Source organism: Nomascus leucogenys, chromosome 6, assembly GCF_006542625.1.
Source record: "Nomascus leucogenys isolate Asia chromosome 6, Asia_NLE_v1, whole genome shotgun sequence".
Classification (NCBI taxonomy): Eukaryota; Metazoa; Chordata; class Mammalia; order Primates; family Hylobatidae; genus Nomascus; species Nomascus leucogenys.
Genome location: NC_044386.1, coordinates 75,575,699 through 75,600,068, shown reverse-complemented (window position 1 = coordinate 75,600,068; position 24,370 = coordinate 75,575,699). Strand labels below are relative to the sequence as shown.

General features: G+C 43.0%; 1 protein-coding gene and 1 long non-coding RNA gene across 2 annotated transcripts in view; both read right to left on the bottom strand.

The window, feature by feature from the left end:
- The window catches only part of GABRG3 (gamma-aminobutyric acid type A receptor gamma3 subunit), a 562,783-nt gene that overhangs the window by 173,953 nt on the left and 364,460 nt on the right, over positions 1-24,370 (bottom strand). The window lies entirely within an intron of this gene.
- LOC105739893 lies at positions 55-4,460 on the bottom strand. Its single transcript, XR_001115862.2, has 2 exons — positions 2,103-4,460; positions 55-1,786 (listed from the first exon to the last, which is right to left on the bottom strand). It is a non-coding gene; the product is annotated as an uncharacterized LOC105739893 (long non-coding RNA).

Below are 24,370 nucleotides of genomic sequence, written 5' to 3'. Positions count from 1 at the left end.
TCCATGATAATGATGCCCTGTGAAGTTTAGACCAGTCACGGAAATCAAAGATAATGGGATTCCTTTTTCTTTTATTATTTTCACCCAAGAGCCTTAGGGAATATGTCTTTATCCCGCTCCAAAGGATTTTCTCCATATGATGCAGGAAAGAGCCCGGAGTTGGAAGTCTGGAGCCCAACTGGCTGCATGACTGTGGGCTCATCATGGTGTTGGGGCTCCTTCTGCCATCTCCCGAGCCCACAGGCCTGCATGTCCTCTATTTAAACTAGAAGAGCAATTGGTGTCTCATGACAGTGCTTCCATGGATGTCTTTGGATTCTGATGCCTAAACCTGAAAGAAGCTTCACGTCTTCATTTCCACGAACTACAGACGGAAAGGAGACCACTTCGTGTTGCAAACTTTTGTTTTTTCTTCCTCTTCTCATCTGATGCTACTGAAAAGGAATTCCCATAAAGGGGAACCTTCTTCCATTTATGCCTAGAAAAATCAAAATCTGTACATTTGAGGAATAACAACAAGCCCTATAAATCAATTCAAAAATGAACTATTTTATTTATTTATTTTTTTGCATTTGATGCTACTGTCTTTCATGGTATAGTGAAAGCAGCTTAAACTTTAGCATGAGACATGAATTTGATTCTTGGCTTCATCTCCAACAGAAGGGAGGACTTTGCACTCTGGTTCTTTATTTTTTAATGAGAGTAATAATTCCGTCCTCACAGGAACGTTTTGCACACAACCTTCATAGTAATAATCAATTACAGAGAGAAAAATAATGGCAGTGGGGAAATTGGGCAACCTCCCTAATGAGTCATCAAAGTTAACATTACAAGTTAGGGGACGAGTCAGGGTCACCTGTGCCCTGATATGAGCACTGCCAACCTCTCCTCTGGGGTGTTCCTGCTAAAAATGCACAGCCCAGCTCTGACCAGGAGGAAACATTAAAAATTCCTGCAAAATACCTGGTGTGCCCACTACAAAATGTCAGTGTCTTAAAGAGATTGAAGAACCAGGCCAGATTAAAGGACATTTAAAAGAATGGCAAGATACTGAGTTACTTGTTTGTTATCCTAGATTGGATCTTGCACTGGGGACAGGGAAGAGTGGAAGGTTAATGTGTGTGTGTGTGTGTGTGTGTGTGTGTGTGTGTGTGTGTGTCTTAGCTATAAATGCCATAATTGGGACAAATGGTGAAATTTAAATAAGGTCCACAGAATGCTTAGTAGTATTGTATCAGTATAGTTCCCTGATTATTGTAAATGTATTCGTATTACATAAAAGAATATTCTAGCTTTGGGAAATATATGCTAAAGAATTTAGGGGTAAAGAGGTACCATGTCTGCAACTTGCTGTCAAATGGATCAGCAGGAACAAAAATTAAACCAAACCTTATCTGTGTGAGTGTGTGTAGAGAGAGAGGGAACTCCCAAGTTCTCTCACCATCTTTGGGTGGTAAAATATCAACATTTGAGGAATATAAGTGTCTACAAAAATTCTTTGTCCTAGTCTTGCAAGTTTCTTGTAAGCCTGAAATTAAAACAAAAAGGCTAAAAAAGTCACGACACATCTGAGATAAGTAGCAATACTATGTACTACAGGATAATCTTTCTTGTGTAGCAGGCTGGCTGCTTTGTGCTAATTGCATTACTCCTTTAGGATTACCTTTGAGTAGACCAGTAAACCTTCAGTAATGTGTTAGTGATTATGATGTAGCCAGGTTATACAAATCTCTTTAATAATTTGCCCCAAACCAACCCTACTCCAGGAAATCTGACAAAAACCAGTCTGCTCAGCCAGGCACGGTGGCTCACGCCTGTAATCTCAGCACTTGGGAGGCTGAGGTGGGCAGATCACGAGGTCAGGAGATCAAGACCATTCTGGCTAACACGGCGAAACCCCATCTCTACTAAAAATACAAAAATTAGCTGGGCGTGGTGGCGGCACATGCCTGTAGTCCCAGCTACTCAGGAGGCTGAGGCAGGAGAATGGTGTGAACCCGGGAGGCAGAGCTTGCAGTGAGCCGAGATCACACCACTGCACTCCAGCCTGGGTGACAGAGCGAGACTCCATCTCAAAAAAAAGAAAAAAAAAAAAAAAAAACCAGTCTGCTCTCCTCCCCTCCACAGACTGCTGTGACTTACTATGAAGTCTACTCTCAGTTTTGGTGAAAAACCAGAGACACAAAACCACTCGGCAATTCAGAGCAGGGAGGATGTGTGTAACTTTCTTATCTGCGGAGCTGTGCCTTTCCAAATGATATCTGAACAGTATCTCCATTTACGGTCCTGTCTCAATGTTTCAACGTGCCATCCTGTCCTCAAAGAAGAAACACTTTTGCCTCCTGTGATTGCACCACTTGTTATCAGGCAACATAAGAGCTCCCGTCATTACCCAGAGTCTAGCCCGGAGTCATGCAGAGGCGCACCTGCCCTGCAGGGTCCTATTAATGCCCAGTGAGGCACACAGTGCGTAAGCATAATGTGGCCATGTGACTGCTGCACAAATTAAATGTTAGACACAAAAATTGCTGCCTTTCATTTGAAGCAATTTGTCTGTTTCACTTCCGTCTTGAAATATATAAAACCAGAAGGAGGTTTTCATAGTGCAAGCTTGATGTAACAACAAAACTGTGATTTTTAAAATGTTTACTGAACTCACTGTACAATTACATGTACATACCATGATAGCTTGTGTTTCGGTAGTGACTGTCCTCTGTCACAAACCCACTATTTTTCGGTACAAACATCAGCGTCCTGCTCTTCTAAAGGAAGGTCCACTTTGGTTATTTGGACCCAACATATGTGCCCATCAGATCTCACACTCCTGGACCAAAACTCAATGGCTCCAGAAGGCAGGCCATGGATCAGGATGGCCAGAGGGTCAAACGCTGCCACAACCTGGCTGTCTCTCCATTTGCTCATGTCTGAAATTTCGAAGACAGCGCCAGTCCTGCAATGTAAGTCTAGGTCAGAGCTTTTCATGCTGATATCCCCTAGAATAATACCAATAACTCACACGACTGTTTTGAGAGGTGCATGGTTAGATAAATGCAGAGGGGAGGGGAGAAAATGCCCCTCCCAGGTGGAGATGGATACTGACTTGCCCCACTGCCTCGATTTTGGTCTCCCCTGAAGGGCTGTCATGGCTCCTGGTGGCAGGCGTGCTATGGATCAGTTTTTCCCTCTGCTGAATCCTGCACCCTCACTTCCCTAAGCAGGTGACTCCCGAGGGCAATCTCCAGCAGTCCTCTCCATATGGCCCACCAGCTCAGTCCATTAATATTTTCAGGGAACTCAATCCGAATAGCTTCTGTCCCTCTGGCCACACCCTGTCCTCTCTACTTCTATTGTCGATCTTGATGAGTTTCCTTTCTTTGCTCTCCATTCTAGTCTTAAGATTTTCATGATTCCTGTGGCCAGCTGCACCTGGAATCCTCCTGGGTGGGACTTCCTGGTGGCAGGGACTGGCCTCCTTCCCCATTTCTCACCCCTTAACATATAAAGATCTTGCCCAACTTAGACCATGAGAAACTCATGATATTCCTGCTTATTTCATCCGCAAGAAGGAGGGCAGACTCCTCTATGACAGACGGAAATGTGCCTTCAGTGTTTGCGGAGGAGGTCTGAAACGTGGGGATGTGGAGTCCCCTTCCATCAAATAGGGACAGGCTCTTTAGGGGGCCAGAAAGAGCACAAACTCAAGAGGATACAAATTGTAATGAATTATGTACCAGTTTCTAAGCCCTTAAAACTGAAGTTGCAAATGTTTCTATAATTTATATAAATTTACAGTATGGTATTCTTTTCCTAAGTGGTTGCTTATCAATATAATTGCCGTTTTTTGCCTATGTACTTTCTCGTCCCTGGGAATCTTGAAGAATGAAGCATTATGTTTGGCAGATGAACAACTTCTGATGCGCCATTGTTTGGAGAGATGCTCCCTTGAAGAACTGATATCTGGCTCTAAAATCTCAGGTGGACAGCTAAGCCCTAGACAGTTAGAAGCCATGAGAGTAACTTAAACCTGAACATGATGTTGCCTCTGAGTAAAAGGCTCCTGGGGGAGCATCGCAGCATGCTGAGCGGAGTGTTCCTGGTGAAAAATTCCCAGTTCCTTTCATATGGTGAAATAACAGAGAAAAACATTTTTACCATGTGTATATTTTTCATGTTTTGAAACACCGGATACAAAGCCAAAATGCTACATCAAAGGGCTTTCAATGTAGTTTTTTGCTAAAAACTAATCCTTTGAAAACCTCTGCTTTTGCAGAATTATAAGGTCACAGCATTTTGATTTTCATTCTTGGTATCTTCCAAAGAACATCTTCACAGGCTGATTCAAACCTCAGCACCACGTTTAATTAGACAACTGAAACTCCCAGACAAATCTTGCTGGATACTTGCTGCATGCAAAAATTCGCTCTTGGTAGAACCTACCATCTGGATTCTACATGGTCACCTAATTCTGTCACTGAAGTGAAATCAGCTTCCTGGTATTTCTGACCATGAGCAAAACAGACAGATGATAGTAGAAGGTGTCATTTTGCTACCTTTGCTCCTGTGCTTTTAACATTCTGTTCATACATTTTAATTGAGCCAATTTGAGCTCCTGAAAGCATTCAATAGCTTGGGAGAACATCCAGTCTAGCACGAAATTCATGCGAACAAACAACAAATCATCCTGAATGATTAACGTGTGTCATTGTCATCATTAAATACATTGAGTCCAGAACTAGGAAAACATCATGAGCATGTGTGGGCAAGATATACATGTATATATTAATTTTTACCTTGGTTTTTTCTCAAAAGAATAAAAAGGAGGTTTATCAGATTATCTTTAAAGGGACTATTGAACATCAGCTAAATAAATCCTAATATTTAAAGACACGGATTACAATCATTTCAGAAATGTTGAAATTACAGACCTAATGGGAAATCTTGTAATGTGGCTTAATTGACACATCGTGTTCTGTTAGCCTGACTCCAGCTGACAGCCAGATTCAGAAACATAACAGAAAGCAAGTGACATTTCTATAAGAACAGATTAGCCCGAAATAGCTGCTTGTGCTCTCATCCTTAAAGACTGTTGATCACCCACCCTCATTAAATGTTAGTGTGCTTATGCCCGGTCCTGGGAAACTTCCCCCTGGGCTCTGAGCTGAAAGGCGAGGTCTCCAGTCTTCTCTGGCAGGGGAGCTCATAGGGGATGAAAGGCATCCCATCTTACTCCTCTGGTGGTTGCTAAATGCAATTTCATGGGACGTTTACCCAGGAAAATAATACTATTCCTTTCATGCTGTCCTCTGGAATAGAATGTTGTTTGAGGAGAACACCAAGGCAGTCCTGAGTCTCAGGGCCTTAGCATCATCCTGGGAAGAAGCTAATTCAGAATCCCAAGGCCGCACTGGCTTGGTCCTGCCTCCAAGGTACCATTTGGAAAAGAGACCACAGCACCCAAGACCCGGAAATGTGTTATGGTGGCTCACTTGAGAAGGTTTGCTCCAGTGACCACTGCATTCACAACTCCAAGTGCTCTGCTAAATCCTCCACCTCAAAGTGCCACAAAGACACACTCCCTTCACAGTTCCACTGTCACTAAGAAGTACCCTGCTCTCTCGTGCCCCATCCAGCCAGGAGAGCTAAACGCCACAGCCATGATGGACCACAGGCACTGAGGGCCTGCCCCTTGCCAGGGCTGTGCTATGAGTGGTCACAGCTGACTGTGTCTCAGCCTCACATGGGCCCCTCAGTCCTTTCCCATCTCCCTTTCTCATTTGGGGAAACTAAGGCCTCCAGTCAGTCACAGAATAAGTCTGCCAGGCTCACACTGCTCATGAGAGGTGGAGCTCAGCTCAGTTGTGAATGTGAGAGCTGGAACTAAGTCCCCCACTCATGGCCACACAGTGCCATCTGGAAGGCACCATTTCACAGGAATGCAGAGTGCATCCCACAAACTCATCTGGGAGCCAAAGGTTCTTGGGCTGAGAACCTGCGTGAGGCAGACAGGTTAACACTAATGTGGGAACCCTTGAGCTTCTCAAGGTCATCTTTGCAGCAGGAATCCAATTTTGGCAGAAAGGGGCTGCCCTTGCAGATCTTATGTAGTGGCTGCAGGGGAGCAGGAGCAGGCTGGAAGGGGAGTGTCCAACCCAAGGACACACCCAAGAGCAAGGTTCCAAACAGAGGTCAGGCACCTCATCCCGGCCCATCTTGGATTGGGGAATGCTCTTGAGGTCTTCGGACAGCCATGGGTTGTCTGTTAGGAATTATTCTCCATTGGTGATTCATGCTGATAAAATCTCCATCTCTTGCAGTCTCATTAAAGCAAGCACACATTCAGAGAAGTGTGTTTCTGGTGGCCCAAGAGTTTCCCAGGTAAAATACAGGGCTCCATAACTCCCAGATGGAGAGCAGCTGGTTATCCTTGCCCTGGGGATCTCCAACACAGGCCGGGGTTGCAGCCCATTCCACCCGACCTTGTCCAGTCCTCCCTTCTGTCCATGCTTAGAATCCAATGCCTCAGGCAGAGTGGGGCCACCTGAGAGGGCTACTCGTGCTGGATAAACACTGCGTGGGTCTAAGTCTGTTTACAGGGGCTCCCCAGCCATAGCCCTTGGAGAAGCTTCCCTGTCCTGCACAGGGCCTGGATGTCACTGCCTCCCTGTTGAGATTGTCTAGTGAGTCCCACAGTATTTGCTTCTCTTCCTGTAGCACTCCTGACCCAGTGCACTGTGGCCTGAAAATGCTCCATTCTGACTCCTGGAGGCTGGGCTCAGTGTCCCTCTGTCCCCAAACCTTCACACAGGGCTCAAAGTGTAGTTGGCACTCAAAAACCACATGTTCAATTGATGAACAAAGTAGGGAAGTTAAACAAACAAACAAACAACAAAAAAAGCAAGAAAAACATATATGGAAATATGTGTATCGGAACTAAATCAGAGAACTTGAAGGTTTTAAAAAGATGTTCATATAAACTTGGCATGACTTCTCTGGGTTATGTAAGCTTCTGCTTTGAATCTGTCTTACAGCAAGGAAGATGCATGAAAATAGAAGATATCTATGTAACGTTCAAAAACCGCAACATGCCATTTGCCTACAGCGACTTATGGAAACGTTTACAAAAACATTTTGACGGGAATGCATACACTGAGTATGCCAGTCATAAAGGTGCTTTTCTTTTTATTTAATTTTATGTTCTGTTATGTTCTTAATCATGGGGCTAGATTGCAAATGTTTGTTTCCTTAGCTTCAAATCAGAATTTATAGTATCCTGGATGATATATAATTGTACTGTTCATCCTAGCTTTGTTTTATGTTTAACTCAATCAATTTCAAAATAAAGAACTGAATAAATATATCTCTTATCATTAAATTAAGTTTTAGTCACAGACCATTGTGGAAAATACTAAAATCTGAATAAAATCAAACACACCACAAAAAAGAGGGACATAGCAATAAGAGGAATATATTCCATTTTTAATGACATAACATTTTAAGCAAAGCAGCTTGTGCCTGCAAGAGAGCTGGAGGAGCAGAGACGGGCAGGTCTCCCCACTGTAGGGGGGAGGGCACCCCTCCTTCCCACCTGGCCTCAGGCAGCTCAGCCGCCCTGCATGTAGTCAATCTTGCTGCAGTGGGAGAGCCGACAGGGGCCTGAGGCCAGGTGGCCTCCCAAACCTGGATAGGAGAAGGGAGAGGCCTCTTTAGGGGTACCCCTCTGCAGCTTCACCCCCAAAACTTGTGTCCATAAAAGGAGCCTGAAGTGCATGCAGCCACCAGAAGGTGTCACTGCGGCTCTTGCGCTGAGCCTGCGTTCGCCCCGCCGGGTCCTCCCCAGGGAAAGCCTAGATCCTCTTACCAGGACCCCCGGGAGAAGCGGCCTCTGCACTGCCGGGGGCCCACTGAGCGGGCCTTGCACGGAGCTTCAGGGTGCTCAGACCAACAAGCTCCCAGATCACGCAGCAACCAGGCCCTCCTACGTAGGGAGAAAGGCAGAAAAACAAAAAGCCCTTGCTCTTCGGGGGCACACCACTCAGCCCATAGAAAGAGCTTGATCTGTGTGTTTGAATACGGAGCGCATCATTTGTTATGCAGTACTTTCTCTGGGCATTCCTTAAATGTTTGACCTGTCTCTCATTTATCACATATCACGTGCTCCTACACAGCATTCCTTTTTGGATCTCGGTGGAACCTGGCAGGAAGGACGGAATAAGGGGATTCCATCAGACCTGCCAGGTGAGGGCAGAGCCTTCTCCTACTCCTATGTTGGCAAGTAGTGTGTCACCCCTAATCTCACCCTCATGACTTACTGACCATGCCACCAGCCCTTCTCTCTGCACTTCCCTCCCCTTCTTGACTCAGCAGCATTTGCATAGGAATAACGTTTCTTAGAGCTGGGAAGGAAATCCCTTCTGACAGAGAAGCTCCCAGAGCAGATTTGCCAAAGGATTTAAAATGAATCCATAATATTCATCCATAATTATCCCTAAATCTTTGGTGCTGAAGGACAAAGCTCCGTGTATGAAATAGCATTTTCACTCGTAAGAGCAACAAACTATGGTTATTTTCAGACTGGGGTGTTTGGTAGCCATTTTCTTGAAAATGGAGTCTGTCACTTCTAAGAAAACAACTGGCAGTATTTGTTGCCAATACTAAAAGTCGAGATTCCAGTGGAAATTGGAATTTTGAAACACTTGTATCCACCTTCATGAGTCTGACAGCTTCTCAATATTTAAATACTTTTCTAACACAATTGGTTGGGAGACTAATAAATGTGGTTTTTGTAATATCGTGTCAACATTTGGATGATCAGCATAACTATGTGAACCAATATTTTCCAATGCCTGAAGTTACAAATTCATGCATGGGTAAAAGGTACATTTAAAGTACAAGATAAACCAATGTTTTGGAAGGTAACAAGATATGAACAGTTCCTTGACAGAGTTTCAGGTTCCACATTAGAACTAAACTCCAAGAAACTGCTAGTTGTTGAGTTTGATGTGATGTCAAGGAAGAATATGCATGATTATCTGAAAAGTCTAATAAAATCCCCATCCATTTTCCTATCCATCTCAGGGTAAATTTCCTTCACAGAAATTATATCTCGCAACAGACTGAATGCGGAAGCAGATACGAAAATCATCTGTCTTTTATTGAGCCAGACATTAAAGATATTTGCAAAAATGTAAAACAATGTCACTGTCCTTACTAAATTTTCTTTTTGGGGGGTATAATAGAATTATTTTTATAGAAATGTGTCACTTATGTAGGCTTTTTATTATATTTAATCAATAATACATATTTTTAAATGTCTAAGTTGAAATTTTTAATATAGTGAATAATGATAGAGATAATCCACATAAATAAAAGTTTTGGGTGGTGTTCCATAATGTTTAAGAGCCTTGTGTAGGACTGAGAGTATTTCTGCAGTATTTGTGTGCCCATAGACCAGTAGCTTTATATCTTATACTTCGTCAATTTACCCACTTGAATTTCATGGCTGCTAATGTAGATTCTATTGAGACTCAGTGGATCTCAAGAAATTCAGTTACTCACTAGGAATGGTTCCACTGGCAGAATGGGGAGGAAGTGCGAGAAAGGCTAGTCTCTTCTCAGTGTTGGGGAAGACAGAGTGACAGGATGGGTGTTAAACACAATGAGAGGCTCCGTGATCACAAGGGTAATTTTTATATTGGAGTGCAGCCCAATGCAGTCCCCTTTTAGGAGACTAAAAAACTGGGTCTAATTAAACTTCCTACTGTTGGTGATCATTTATTTTTATGACATTCTATTAAGAAAATTTCAAACATACAAAAAAGGTTGAAAGGATTTTATAATGAACACTCATTATAGAATGAACATCACCTAGAATTAATGTGGTGCAATATTTACTTCATTGCTTACCTGCAGACATTAAATAAACCCATGGGGTTATGTGACTCTTGCTGTGGTGTAATTGCATGCATCACTCAACCCTGTATCAAGAAACCCCTTCCATTTCAATGAAATGCAAATCCTAAGCATCATGTTCAAAGTGGGCAGCCTATTGTTTTTGTGTGGGTACGCCAGGATTTATCTAACCCATTTCTGACCGTTGACTCTTTGGGTTGGTTAAACTCTTTACTAATTTGATAAACATTGAGGAGCACCTGTTTTTCCATAACAATGATCCTTTATTTTCCTTCTTAGACTTATAGGATTATATCTAAGAAGCAGAATTCCTCTAGAGTTTCTCCTGTGTATAGTGGCAAGTTCCATCAACAGCTTTTCCTTTGCAAACTGAGCCCATATGTAGATGTTGGGGAAAAGATGGAGATTAGTCTGAAGAGAAGAGCTGAGGGACCATGTTAGCTCCTTTCTGATATCCTGCCATACAGCACATTCTCAAAAAATAGCTGTCAAAGGAACGAATAATGAATGTCGAGGCCCAGTGGGAGATGCAGGCTTATCCCTGGAATCACTGATTGGAAGAATGAGAATCACAGAGTTGCAAGAGGTCAACTTTGGTTACACATGAAGACCTCTCTCCCCACCCCCTCCCCTTCCCTCATATCTTTATTTTTTCTTCCAGGTGACACTGTTTTTTGAAATTATCATGGAAATCAAAGGTGAAGTGTTATTTGTTATAGGACTATAAAATTAATTATGATGAATACACTTTCTGAATCACTGATACTCTTTTTTAAAATAGCAGCTTTATTGAGCTGTAATTCACGTACTATAAAGGTCACCCTTTAAAAGTAGACAATTCGGTGGGTTTCAGTAACAATCTAATTCCAGACCTTTTCCATCACTCCAAAAAACAACCCTATCTGTGCCTTTTAGGTATCATTCCCCATTTCCCAATCCCAACCCCTGGTATTCACTAATATACTTTTTTTCTCTATGAATTTGCCTATTCTAGATATTTCATATAAGTGGAATCATACTGTCCTTTGATGTCTGGCTTTTTCACTTTGCATGGTTTCCAAGTTTATCTATGTTGTAGCATCTGTTTGAATTTCCTTCCTTTTTAAGGCTGAATAATATTCATTGTACGTCCAGACCACATTCTATTTACCTATTCATTAGCGATAGACATCTGGGTTTCCCCCCACTTTTTGTATATTATGAATAATGCTGCTATGCACATTCATGTACAAGTTTTTGTGTAAATACATGTTTTCATGTTTTCCCTGCTATACACCTAACATTTGAATTGCTAGGTTACATGGTAACTCTATGCTTTACTGTTTGAGGAACTGCCAAACTGTTTTCTGAAGTGAACACAACCACCTTACATTTCCACCAGCAAAGTGCTTGCTCTCTATCATCACCAACACTTGTTGTTGTGATATCTTTTGTGTTATAGCCATCCTAGTGGGTGGGAAGTGGCATCTCATATAGGTTTGATTTTACATTTCCCTCATGACCTATGGTGTTAGGCATTTTTGCTTGTGCTGACTGGTCATTTGTATAACTTTTTGGAGAAATGTCTATTTAAACCCTTTGCCCATTTTTAATTAGCTTATGTTTGTTTTTATTGTTGAGTTGCACACTCACATGCTTTAATTCTCCCTCTTTCCGTGGTCTGTTCATTTACAGGAAACATCCATTTGAGGTTACAGACTAAAGATCACTAAGCAGCTCTCATCTGGTGGTACATATTGAGACATGCACAGTCTAAGAGATAAGCAGGTGTGGCTCATCGGAAGGCAGCTGAGACAGACCTTTACCTGCCAGCAATGGCCAAACAGCCTGGGTCTTCCTGGCACCACACAACTGAGTTTTGTTGCCCTCTCATAATTATTGGCAGAGCTCTCTCCTTCTCAATGATCCTCTGATTAGAACCAGAAAGCACATATCACACAGGTCCTGGGCATGAACAGAGAATGGCCTGACATCAAATGTTCATTTAGGAATCTTTAAAAAATCACCCAGACTTCGTACTGAGCATGTGGTGCTGAATGTAGCAGCTGCAGCCACTGACCTTTGGGAACTTTTGTCTAGTTAATGAGACTCTTCCATAAAGTTGTGATAGACATTGAGCTTGTGGGAATTGAATCATACTTTAAATGCATGTGAGATATCCACTCATATAACAGAACCTTACAGTAAACCTGCTTGTTGAGTTCCTACAGTAGTCTCTCTGGTTGTGGCATACTGCTACTGCAACCCACAAAAATCAGAAAACGCATCAGCATTTCTTAAATCTCCTCCTGGTGCTTCTCAGTGCAGCTAAGTGCTCCTGCCCTTCCTCAGGCCCCTGGTGAATGCTCAGCTTTCAAGCCCTGCATCCACACACAGGCAGTGCCACCCACACGGGGACTTGGACTGTTAAGATTGGGGACGGGTGGTGCCCTTGCAGTTACATAGCCATGTAGGCATGGGTCAAGTCATATTCCATTAAGCATAGTCAGAATATTGGAGAAGGATTTGCTTTTGTTGATTAGAAATGATTCAGGGTGTGGCAAGCCCTGCACTCCACTGAGTTCCATCCTGCTCTTCTGAGAAGGTGAGAAGGAGGTACGCAGGGGCTTGCAGCATTCCCATGGTGATAACTGCACAAATGATAACACACAAATGCTGTCAGTTTTCTATGTGTGAAGAGTAGCTCACCATGCTATCTGGGCTTGATAAACTTCATCCTCCTAGTATTACCATAATTTTTCAGGCTATGAGACGAAGGCTTAGAAGGTAAATTCCCCAAAGGCATCCAGCTTCTTAGTCGGTACAGGCCTGGATCTGAGCCAAAGTGATCTGACTGTGCAATCAGCCAGCTACATCAAACCCTTCCTCCCTCCCTTCTTTCTTCCCTCCTGAGCCCTTACAGAGCCAGGCATTGCCCCAGGGGCTGGAAGTGCAGGAGAGAGCAAAGAAAACTCCTTGTCCTTATGGTGCCCCATGGGGTGGGAGAGGCAATGAACACAGAAATTAGACCATGCACAGCATCTCAGAGAAAATGGAGTCCAGGGCTGAGGAGCAGGTACTAGTTTACACAGAAGAATCTGGGGAGACTTCTTGGATATGGTTACTTTGAAGCCAAGATCTGGAGAATGATTGAAAACTACGCACATGTTGGCTGGGCACCATGGCTCACCCCTGTAATCCCAGCACTTTGGGAGGTGAGGTGGGTGGATCACTTAAGGTCAGGAGTTTGGCCAACACGGCAAAACCCTATCTCTGATAAAAATATGAAAATTAGCCAGATGTGGTGGTGCACACCTGTAGTCTCAGCTACTTGGGAGGCTGAGGTAGGAGAATTGCTTGAACCCCGGAGGCAGGGGTTGCAGTGAGCTGAGATCGTGCCATTGCACTCCAGCCTGGGCAACAGAGCGAAATTCCATCTCAAAAATAAATAAACAACTACAAAGAAAGAAAGAAAGAAAACTATGCACATGTCTATGGGAAGAGGGTTTCACCGGTATAAGAGAAGAGCTGCTGCAGGGTCCTGAGGCAGGCATGCCCAGCAAGTGTGGGACACACATGTGCCCTGTGGCTGACCCTATGCAGGAGCAAGCAGAGTGGCTAGGCAGGTACTGGGAAGCCTTGGGGCCATGGTTAGGACTGGCCTTTTGTTCCCAGTGAGATGGAGATTGGTTGCAGGAACACAGCTGACCAGTGTGGCCACTCTGATGAGAACAGTGTGTAGGTGTCCAGGTAGAGGCAAGAGGGAACTGCCAGGGTCCCTACAAAGACAATGAGGGAGGGAATGAAAAACATCAAGGACAATTCTCAGGTCTGCAAAGGAGGAGTTTTTGTGTAATAAAAAGGGAAAGGAACATGAAGGAACACAGAAGTTGGGAGGTTTGTAGACGTCACACTTCAAATACCTAATGAACACCCAACCATCAAACGATCCGCTCCCTTTCAATGGCTCATTGTCAGCAATCGTGATAATAAGATAATGCAGATAGCAATGACTTACCAAGTGAGCATGTGCTGGAGTCTTATTTTATGCCCCCCACAGTCCTATGAGTTAGGTGTTGCTATCCCTGGGTCCCATATTGCACCCTCTGCCTTGCGCCATATCACCCCGTGCATGTGTGTGAAATGTGGGGTGTGGGGAAGACACTGAGCTCCTTTCTCAAGCTCAATCCTAGGGACCAATGGCCAAGACCAATGTCACCCAACGGTTTGGTATGTGGCTGCTGCCTTGGCAGGGGGCTTCCTTGGCCTGCCTCCCCTGGGCAGTGTGGGGTGGTGTGAGCGCCTGTCCCACAGGTCAGACAGAAATAGCACCTGAACAGCAGACGGCACAGTTCCTCATCCAGATACACTGCCGGCCCCTGTGTTCTCATTCCTAGGATCCAATTCTAGAATCTTTTTAGTACTAATTAGAAGACTAACAATCTGCTTGGCTCACCCCGGATTTACATCTTGTGGGATTTCCTGGGTTATTTTTCTAAGCTTCAGCTAACTGAATAAGAGAAATTGGCAGAGATCCCACCCCATCACCCCTTGAAGTGTGTGAGGGATAATCGTGCTCTCCCTGGGTCCTCTTCCTCTCATTACGGGTCTGGATTTACACTGTGAACAGTGAGCGCGAGACGGAGATTAGCTGAACGGTCTGGCAGAATCCCTACATTGCCACGCAGTCTTAAAAGGATCCAAGATACACACACACACACACACCATACACAAACACACACACTATACACACATACACCATACGTACATCATACATACACACACACACCATACACACACACTATACACACATACACCATACACCCACATACACACACACCATACACACACACACTATACACACATACACCATACACACATCATACATACACACACGAACACACCATACACACAAACACATACACTATACACACAAACACCATAAACACATTCATACATACACACACACAAACACACAGAAATACACCATACACACACACAAACACACCATACACACAACACACGCACCATACACACACATACCATACACACACAAACACCATACACACCATACACACATACACCATACACACATACAAACACCATACACACATATACCATACACACACACCATACACACACACATAAAGGCACTCACACATCATACACACATACACCATACACACAAACACAGCACACACACACACACACCATACATATACACCATACACACAAACACACCATACACACAGCATATACGCACAACACACCATACACACGCAAACACCATACACACAAACACACCATCCATACATACTATACACAGACCATACACACACAGACACACCATACACACATGCGCCATACACACACACCATACACAAACACATGCACCATACACACACACCATACACACACACACCATACACACACTATACACACACACACACCATATGCACATAGCCATACCCACAAACACATCATACACACCATACACCAAGTAAATGCATTCACACACCATACACACACACAAACACACACATACGCACACACAGCATACACACACACTATACACACACAAACACACACACCATATGCACATACGCCATACCCACAAACACATCATACACACCATACACACAAGTAAATGCATTCACACACCATACACACACACAAACACACACCATACGCACACACAGCATACACACACGATACACACAAACACACATGACCCCCCACACACACACCATTCACAAGGACAAATACCTGGCTACCTGGCTTGACAAAGGGCTGTGGAGACCCTTTGTCCACCTAGGCCACAAAGCCTGTCTGTCCCCATCTCAGCACTCGCCCCAGGCCAATGCCAGGTGTCTGCCAGGTCCGGGGCTGCTTTCCTCCTCCATGGCTCTGGGGAATTCCTCACCAGGCTCTCTCCCTCTCCTGGGCCCGTCATGCACCATCCATCTTCCAGCGCTGGCCCTGGTGGTGTTGATGCCCTGGACTCCCTCCAGGCTCCCTGGACATAGAGAGGAGGGGGTTTCCACGCTCATCTGGTCATCTGTGGGTAACTGCTCTCCCACGCCTTCCCCATCTGTCCTACCTGCAACTGCACTGTGAACTCCCTGAGGGCAGGAGGCTTCTGCTTATATTGAATGTGTCCATTTTTATTTACTGATATCCACTTGAAAAAACAAAGAAACAATTGGAAAACATCGAGTTGATTTTGAACTTTTAATTCAATAGTTCCTCCCAGTGTTGAGTAGTGAGAACACGTGATGAGAAGTCAGAAGATGTGATTTCCCAACTCACACCAACCACCGGCCAGCTCTGTGGGCCCTATGGAGGCAAATGCAACCTCTCTGGGCCTTCATTTCGCCATGAATGGAAGCGAGTCTCAGAGGAGGTGATCTGTAAGACACCATCAAGCTTGAAACTTTTAAACGTCAGTGATACGCATGAAGAGACAGATTGAAGGCCAAGATGGTGACTGGGAAAGTGAGCAGGGAAGAAAAACACATGATAAGAGTGACAATTTATCTAAATAGAGATTTTGTGTGTACAAAGGGGAAAATTGCAACCCTAACCTGGTAATCTTTTGGCTACTATTTAAGTAGCCAAAAGTGAGTACTGATGGGAAAGTTAGGATTTTTTTTGTTATTGTCATTGAAGAAAAAAAAAAAGACTTTAGGGCAGTAAAGGATGCAGTCAGGTATGACAAAAAGATAAACATGGTTCTGCAACTTTATAGAGAGCCATAAAGGACATGTCCCGGGGAGAGAGAATCCAGTGCAATTGCTTTCCCAAAGTCTAGGTTTCTCTAAATTCACAGGCTCTAGAGGCCTCTCAGTTCTCCTCTGTAATTATTTGATAAACTATGGCTATGGAAAACTTTCCACAAGGCTGCGGAAGCAGACAGGATTCTGTTATCCTAACTAAACAACAGAGAGGTGCCCTTAGGAGGTTTGCAAGGAGGAGGAGACAGAGCAGATGCTTGGCGAGCATGTTCTCCTGCTGGGAGATCCAAGGACAGGGTCGACCCCAGCAGCTTCTGCAGTGTCCCATTGAGAGTGGAAGCCAAGGACACCAACCTTTGTGACTTTTGTGGTTTTCTGTATTTGAGTTAAATAAATTCCCTCTAGATTTTAACCCCTTCTTAATTCAAAAGCGCTCCACATTTTGCCTTCCCTCTATTTTCCACTGCATACTGCTTAGGACTTCCTGGGCAGTTCTATCATTTTCTTGCCCCCAAAACCCCTGCCACCCATTCCCGTGTGTCCAATCCTGACTTTAATAACTTAAAATGTCAACTCTTCCCTGATTTCCCATGACAGAAATAATACCTTCCATCTGAAATGTCAGAGGAAATTTTATTTCCCTTGTCATGGCTTGCATCATTATGTATTAGTATTAGTAGATTATCTGCACTTAATCATTGGAAAGAGGCAAAGTACAGTGGTTAAAAGAATGAGGTCTGGAGCTTGTTTTAGAACCCTGACTACACCCTATGACTCACATAACCTTGAACAAGTTACTTATGCCTGAACCTCAGTATTCCTATCTGAAAAAATGAAGAGAATCATAGTCCTATCACAGTGGGTTATTTTAAAGGCTAAATTAGTTCATTAATACATGAATAAAGCACTTAAAACTGTCTCAGACTAGTAAGTGCTCAATAAATGCTACATACTGTTCTTAACTCTTGGTTAGGTACATGACTCTCTTGACCCTGTTTGGTCCTTGAAGGCAAAGACCAAGCCGCTTGGTTCCTTCATTGCACCAACGTGAGATTCTTACTGCTTCCAATAATGAGTAGAGTATATGACACCAATTTCAGTCAGCAATCTTTGGTTTCAAGTTTTAATGGCACCTGCCTTTGAAAATCTCCAACTCTTTTTTTTGTTTGTTTTTTAGATGGAGTCTTGCTCTGTCACCCAGGCTGGAGTGCAATGGCATGATCTTGGCTCACTGTGACCTCTGCCTCCCGAAATCCTCAGCTCTTAAACATTAACTGTGACTGAAGTGGCATATGCAAGGACTTATGGTATCAAATCTAATATGAAAAAAAGTTTGAAGGTTGTCACACTCATCCTTACAATGAGAAAAAGATGCACTAAATGAAAATCAATGACTTTTCTTGAACCCATCAGAGAACTGCAACCACAGGGCAACCCCCCCTGAAATCTGCAGAGGCAAGTTAATAGAGAGTCACAGCAGGTATCTGTTTACCTGGAGCAGAAGCTGCAGGAGTCATAAGCTGGTAGGAACACTGAAATAATCATTCTGATGAATAATGGAGGCTGAATGTGAAGGGGCATGAGACTGAGAAACTTCTGGGGGACAACCACCTCAAGGGGTCCCCCAGCACTTTCCTGGTGAGCTTTTCTGTCAGGAATCCTATAAGGTACTCAAAGTGAAAATGCAAGAAAGATCCCATATTTTCTCTGGCAGGGCTATCTCAGAATTAATCATTGTGAAATACACCAGAGCATTTGCCATTAAAGTGACCTACTCTAGCAGAGAAAGATCTTTCCAGAGCCTTATCCCTCCCAGTCAAACCTCCTCTAGCCTTACTGTTCCACTTAAGGGAGTGGGCACAGTAAGCAGGGATTAGAGCTTCTAGGAAATAGATTGGGGGGCACAGTAGCTGGGAAAGGGAAAGGAGTAAGGGAGGAAAACCTATGCCACTGAAGAAACTTCTGAAGGCCACAGCCCAGGAAAATAGCTCCACTTAAAGATCAGAGTGCAAATGTAAGATTACAGAACAATCCTCCATTGGCTCCACCCTAAACCACCACAGCCACAGGTCTCCAGGATAGTAAAGTGGATTAATGCTGGAAGCACTGCAAGATGCAGACTCTATGTGAGGAGAAGTACCTAGGGAAGCCCAAAGTCAAAAGAAGAGAAAAACACAATGATGCTAGAAAAATTTTAAGCCTCTGGCACCCAAAGCTACAGTAGACATTAACCACAGCCCAATTCCTAGTCAGACCAACATGAATTCTCATCCTAATGGACTATTTACCTCATGGTGTGTCTAGCTTTAAAGAAAACTATAAGGCATGCCAGAAAGACAAAAACAAACAAACAATAAACAAACAAAAATCAATGTAAAGAGACACAGCCATCATTAGAGCCACATTCCTATATGCCACAGTTGTTGGAATTATTAGACAACCAATTTAAAATTACTGTGATTAATATGTCAAGGGTTCTAATGCAAATAGTAAATAACATGCAAGAACAGTTAGATAATGTAAACAGAGAGCTGGAAACAAGAAGAAGGAAATGACATAAATGAAAAACACTGTAACAGAAATGACGAATGTCCTTGAGCACGAGGGCTCATCGTAGAATTGACACAGCCAAGGAAAGAACAGTGAGCATAAAAATAGGTCAGTTAAACTTCTCAAACAAATAAGAAAAAAAAAACATCAAAAAAAGCAAGACTAGAACATTCATGAACCATGGGACAATTACAAAAGGTGCAATGTACACATAATTGAAATACCAAAAGGAGGAGATAAAAGCAGAAGAAATATTTGAAGTATAAAAACAATGGCCAAGAACCTTCCAAAATTAATGACAGACAAAAAACTATAAAACAGGAAGCCCAGATAACACCAAGATTAAAGTAAATAAAGAGACAAATGTAAAATGCAATTAAAAAGATCACTTGGTCATACCATATTCACACTGCAGGAAGCCAAAACAGTCAATTTAGGAAAAAGCTGGGGAATGAAGGGTGTAAATTTTAACATTTGAGAAAGAAGAACAAGAATTCAAATGTACTTCTCTTCAGAAACTATGCAAGAAGAGTGAGTGAAATATTTAAAATGTTGAAAGAAAAAACTCCAGACTAGAATTCAATATCCAGATAAATTATCCCTCAAAAGCGAAAGATAGAATTTCTTTTTCCTTCTTTCTTTTCTTTCTCTTTCTTTCCTTCTTTCTTTTCTTTCTCTCTCTCTCTTTCTTTCTTTCTTCCTCTCTCTCTCTTTTTTTTTTTTTGAGAGGGAGTCTCACTCTGTCACCTAGGCTGAAGTGCAGCAGTACAATCTTGGCTCATTAAAACCTCCACCTCCCGGGTTCCAAGTGATTCTTGTGCCTCAGCCTCCTGGGTAGCTGGGACTACTGAGTGTGCCACCATGCCCTGCTAATTTTTGTATTTTTAATAGAGATGGGGTTTCACCACATTGGCCAGGCTGGTCTTGAACTCCTGACCTCAGATGATCCGCCTGCCTCAGCCTCCCAAAGTGCTGGGATTACAGGTGTGAGCCATGGTGCCCAGCCAAGAGTTTCTCATACAAACAAAAACTAACGGAATTTGTCAAGAGCAGACCTGCCCTGCAAGAAATGTTAAAAGAATTTAATCAGGCAGAAGAAAAGTGGCGTGCCAGAAACTTAGATCTATATAAAAAAGAAAGGCGTACTAGAGAAAGTATAAAGGAAACAAAATATTGTATTTCTTCTTTTTCTTCATTTTTATAAAGGATAACTTTGTAAAGTAATAATTATAACAGTGTGATTATAACACATGGATAAGTAAAATAAAGGGCAGCAATGTTGCAGGATACAGGATAAAATAATTAGGAATTCTCTATCCAGGTTTGTGTACTACATAAGAAGCAGTATCATATTATTTGCAAGAAGTCTTTGCTCTGTTAAAAATGTAAAATGTGAACTTTAAAGCAACTACTAATATTTTTATAAGAAGTACAACTGATGTGCAAAGACAGAAGTTGAAATGGAATCACATAAAATGCTCAATTAAAACCAGAAAAGGCTAAAAATTGGACAGGAAAACAAAGAACAAATGCAAGCAACGGAAAACATGGCAGATATTAACCCAGCTATATTCATAATCACTTTAAATGCAAATGCTCTAAATATGCCAAATAAAAGACAGAGATTGTCACAGTAGATTAAAATCTTAAAAAACTCCAACTCCATGTTGTCTAAAGAAACTCATTTTAAACATAAAGACTCAGGCAGGTTAAAATGAAAGGGATGGAGAAATATATACCATGCTAACGCTAATCAAAAGTAAGTTAGAAAGCTATATTAATTTCAGACGAAGTGGACATCAGAACAAGGAAGTTTGTCAAGAATAGATAGTGGCCTTACGCAATAAAAGAGGTGTTAATTCTCCAAGAAGACAAAATAATCCTCATCGTGCATGTACCGAACAAAAGAACATTAAAAGACACGAGGTAAAACTAAAAGAATTGAAACAGAAATATGTATATCCACCGTTATATTTAGAGACTTAAACACCCCTCCGAGTAACTACAAAAATTTACTCAGCTACCAAATGGCAGAGATGAGACTCAAATTTAAATGTTAAAAAAATGGTTTCTCAAGTATTAACTAATTGGCAATTAGTTATCAACTAATTGTTTATCAACTATTAACTAATTGGCAATTTCCCAATTAGTTAATCAACCTACAATCAAAGAGAAGCATACTCATTTGTGGCTTGGTATGCTTGATGTTGGTATGCAAATTTCTTAATTTTATAGAATTTGATACAATGATCAAAATAACTTTATTATAAAAATTACATATCCTTACAAAGGTTCTCAGTATTTAATTTAGCTAAATTGAGAGAACATTTCAGATACTAATTTCCATACAATATTAACTTTTCACTGCAACGAGACTTTAGTGAAACTTCTTTAGAAAGACAAGTCAACAGAATGAGCTCGCCTGCAAACTAAATAGCCAAAAAATATTTATATTGACCTTTACAACCTGCATCATGTCTACAGAGACAAAAATAAAAACAAGTCACCACCTCACAGTGCTAAGGTATTAAGATGATCAAGGAAATCCCTCCTTTAAACCAGGCCTGGGCCTTGGCCCCAGTATCTCTGATACCCCATATATGCTAATACAAGAAAGGGTGTGGGGTCAGAATAAGCCTAACTAGGGAGAAAATTCATGCTGCTCCTCACTCCCCAGACCCCTCAGAACAGATCACATTATTCATAAGATGAGGACTGAGATGCTACCCTCGCTAGTTTCTCTGGAAATATAGCCTTCCACACGAGCTGAATGTCCTCCTTTTTATGCAAGCATCGTCCTCAAAGCCATAGTCTCTGCCTTGCTGGCATGGCTCCAACAACAAGGGGTGAAAATGCATAAACTTTTCTGATTTTTTTCCAGATCCTGGTCATCCAAAAAAAGGAAAGGTGCCTAGAAATATAGAAGGCAGTCCATCTGGCACATTTAAACATTACCCAAGTCCTCTGTTCATGCTCCCATAAAAAATAATAATTGGATTGTTTGGCTGTATTCCCAGATAATCACAATCAGTCTAGAATGTGCCTCAACTGTGCCTTTTTTATTTTTTTATTTTGTTTCCTTTTCTTTGAGACATGGCTTTAGAATTTGTTGATGTACCGTGTTCCGAATAGGTAACAGCACACGTCCTCATTAATGAGCTAACCACCCACTTAGTTAAATTGCATTTCCCAAAATGAAGCATTACATGAGTTGCATCATCTTAAGCTATTAATGCAAATGATTTAGCTTAGACAGCCACCTACACATATAAATATCTATTAAGCACCTACTGTGATCGAAACTTTCAGTAGCCCACAGGAGACATGCTCCCTAACTTCCAAAATCAACAAGGCCAAACTTTTTTGAAAATATTGATTGAGTGCATGGAAATAGCAACTTATAATCAAAATACATTGACAGACTTTCTTCCTAGTTACAGTAAGGCTGCAGCAGCCCAGCAGGGGAAAATATTTCACTTCCAGATTTCTTATTTCTATCATTTCATGCTGTTAAATCGGCAACAAAGCACAGGTCTGTTTGAGACACACCTGGCTCATGACTGAGGCACTGCAGGGCCAGCCACAGGGACTTCTGCACGCCAAGACAGTCTCGCCCTGCTAGAGCTGCCACGTGGGAGGAGCCGTTGGCTCCCAGTCCCCCTTCCTCCCTCCCCTTTTTGTTTCTAACTGTGAATGGTCAGATGAGCCCGAGGCACTGAGCAGTACCATCCATGAGCCACTGCGAAGGGCAGGGGAGCTTAAAGGAGAAAAATGTCAAGTTTTAGAGTAGACAGGTAGGGTCTTGGAGATAGTTTTGGTAGCAAGTCTGTTTTGAGAGGTAATTTACTGTATCTTGCTGTCACTTGCTGAGCGCATCCCCTTAGCACTGCCCAGGTGATCCTGGAACCAGCCCTGTACCTTGTGCTTTAAGCTCTGAGCAGAATGGGCAACAACGTGAAGCTTTTCAAGAGTCCAGACTGGGAGGCAGGAGCAGGTGAGGCGGGAGCAACACTCTGCATCCAGCAGTCCCCTGATCCAGGTAGAACTGGAGGAGTCAGGACCCAGGAGGCAGCCTCCCCGCCTTGGTTCACACTGTGGATCAAAGACAAAGCACAGGGGAAAGGAGCTCCAAGAAATCCTACTGCAATTAAATAAGCTGTTTTCGAATAACGTCCACAATGCTCTGATGAAGAATGTTCCAACTTCTGCCCTTGAAAGAGGCATCCTTCCCGTCCCTTAGAAATGCCCTGAGAATCTGCGAACCCTTGCATTTCCACGTTTCTTTTCTCTGGAAGGCCTGTGGCAATGGAAGCAGCAGCGCTGTCCTGTCTGGCATGTGGGTCCATGTTTTTCACTCCTTTATTGAGAAGGCAGTGGCCAGAGTATGAACGGAGATGATAGAGAACGCTGTGGAAGGTGTGATGTGCTAGCAGCAGCCAGAGACACAGGCTGGGGTAGTAAAGAGAACCCTGCACTTGGACAACAAGAGCTGAGTTCACATGGTCGCTCAACCACACACTAGCTGTGTGACCCTGCACCAGCATTTGAATCCTTTCCCTAAGACTCGGTTTTTGCATCTGTAAAAGGAAATTGGTAGGTGGGGGGACCGGGGTCAGAATGTGCTTCCCTGAAGATCAGCAGGAAACACATGCACAGAAGAGGGATCCTCACTGTTCTCTGGCCACTGCTTGGCGCTGGCCCTGTGTCAGCCCAGTGGGAAAGCAGGACATGGCCTTGGGACTGCGGTGACATGGCAGTGGCAGGACTCCGACATGCTCACACTGAGCTTCCCTCGCTGGCATTTACTCCTCTTCCAAATTAATCACCCTGGGAGAATGGAACATTGTCTCTTAAAACTCAGAAAGCCAGGCAACATTCTCAGACAACTCTGACAGCTCTGCAACAGTAGTGACATTTTCCTAATAATTTTTCTGGCTCTAATATGGCTGCAGCCAACACAGTTGTCAGAGATAAACAGCACCACATATTTTTTAATCTTCATCCCAAGTGGCGAGCCAGGGCAGAGCATGCTGCAGCCGTGTACATCTCACACTCCATGGCCTGAGTGTCTTTTGGTTCTGACTGTCCTCCATCAATAACAACAATAATGGGGTAACAATAGCTGTGAGCCCCTTTCTGGCGTGTGATATATTGATCCCGAGAGCTGGCCATTCTGCTCTGCTCAAAGCCTTGCCCCC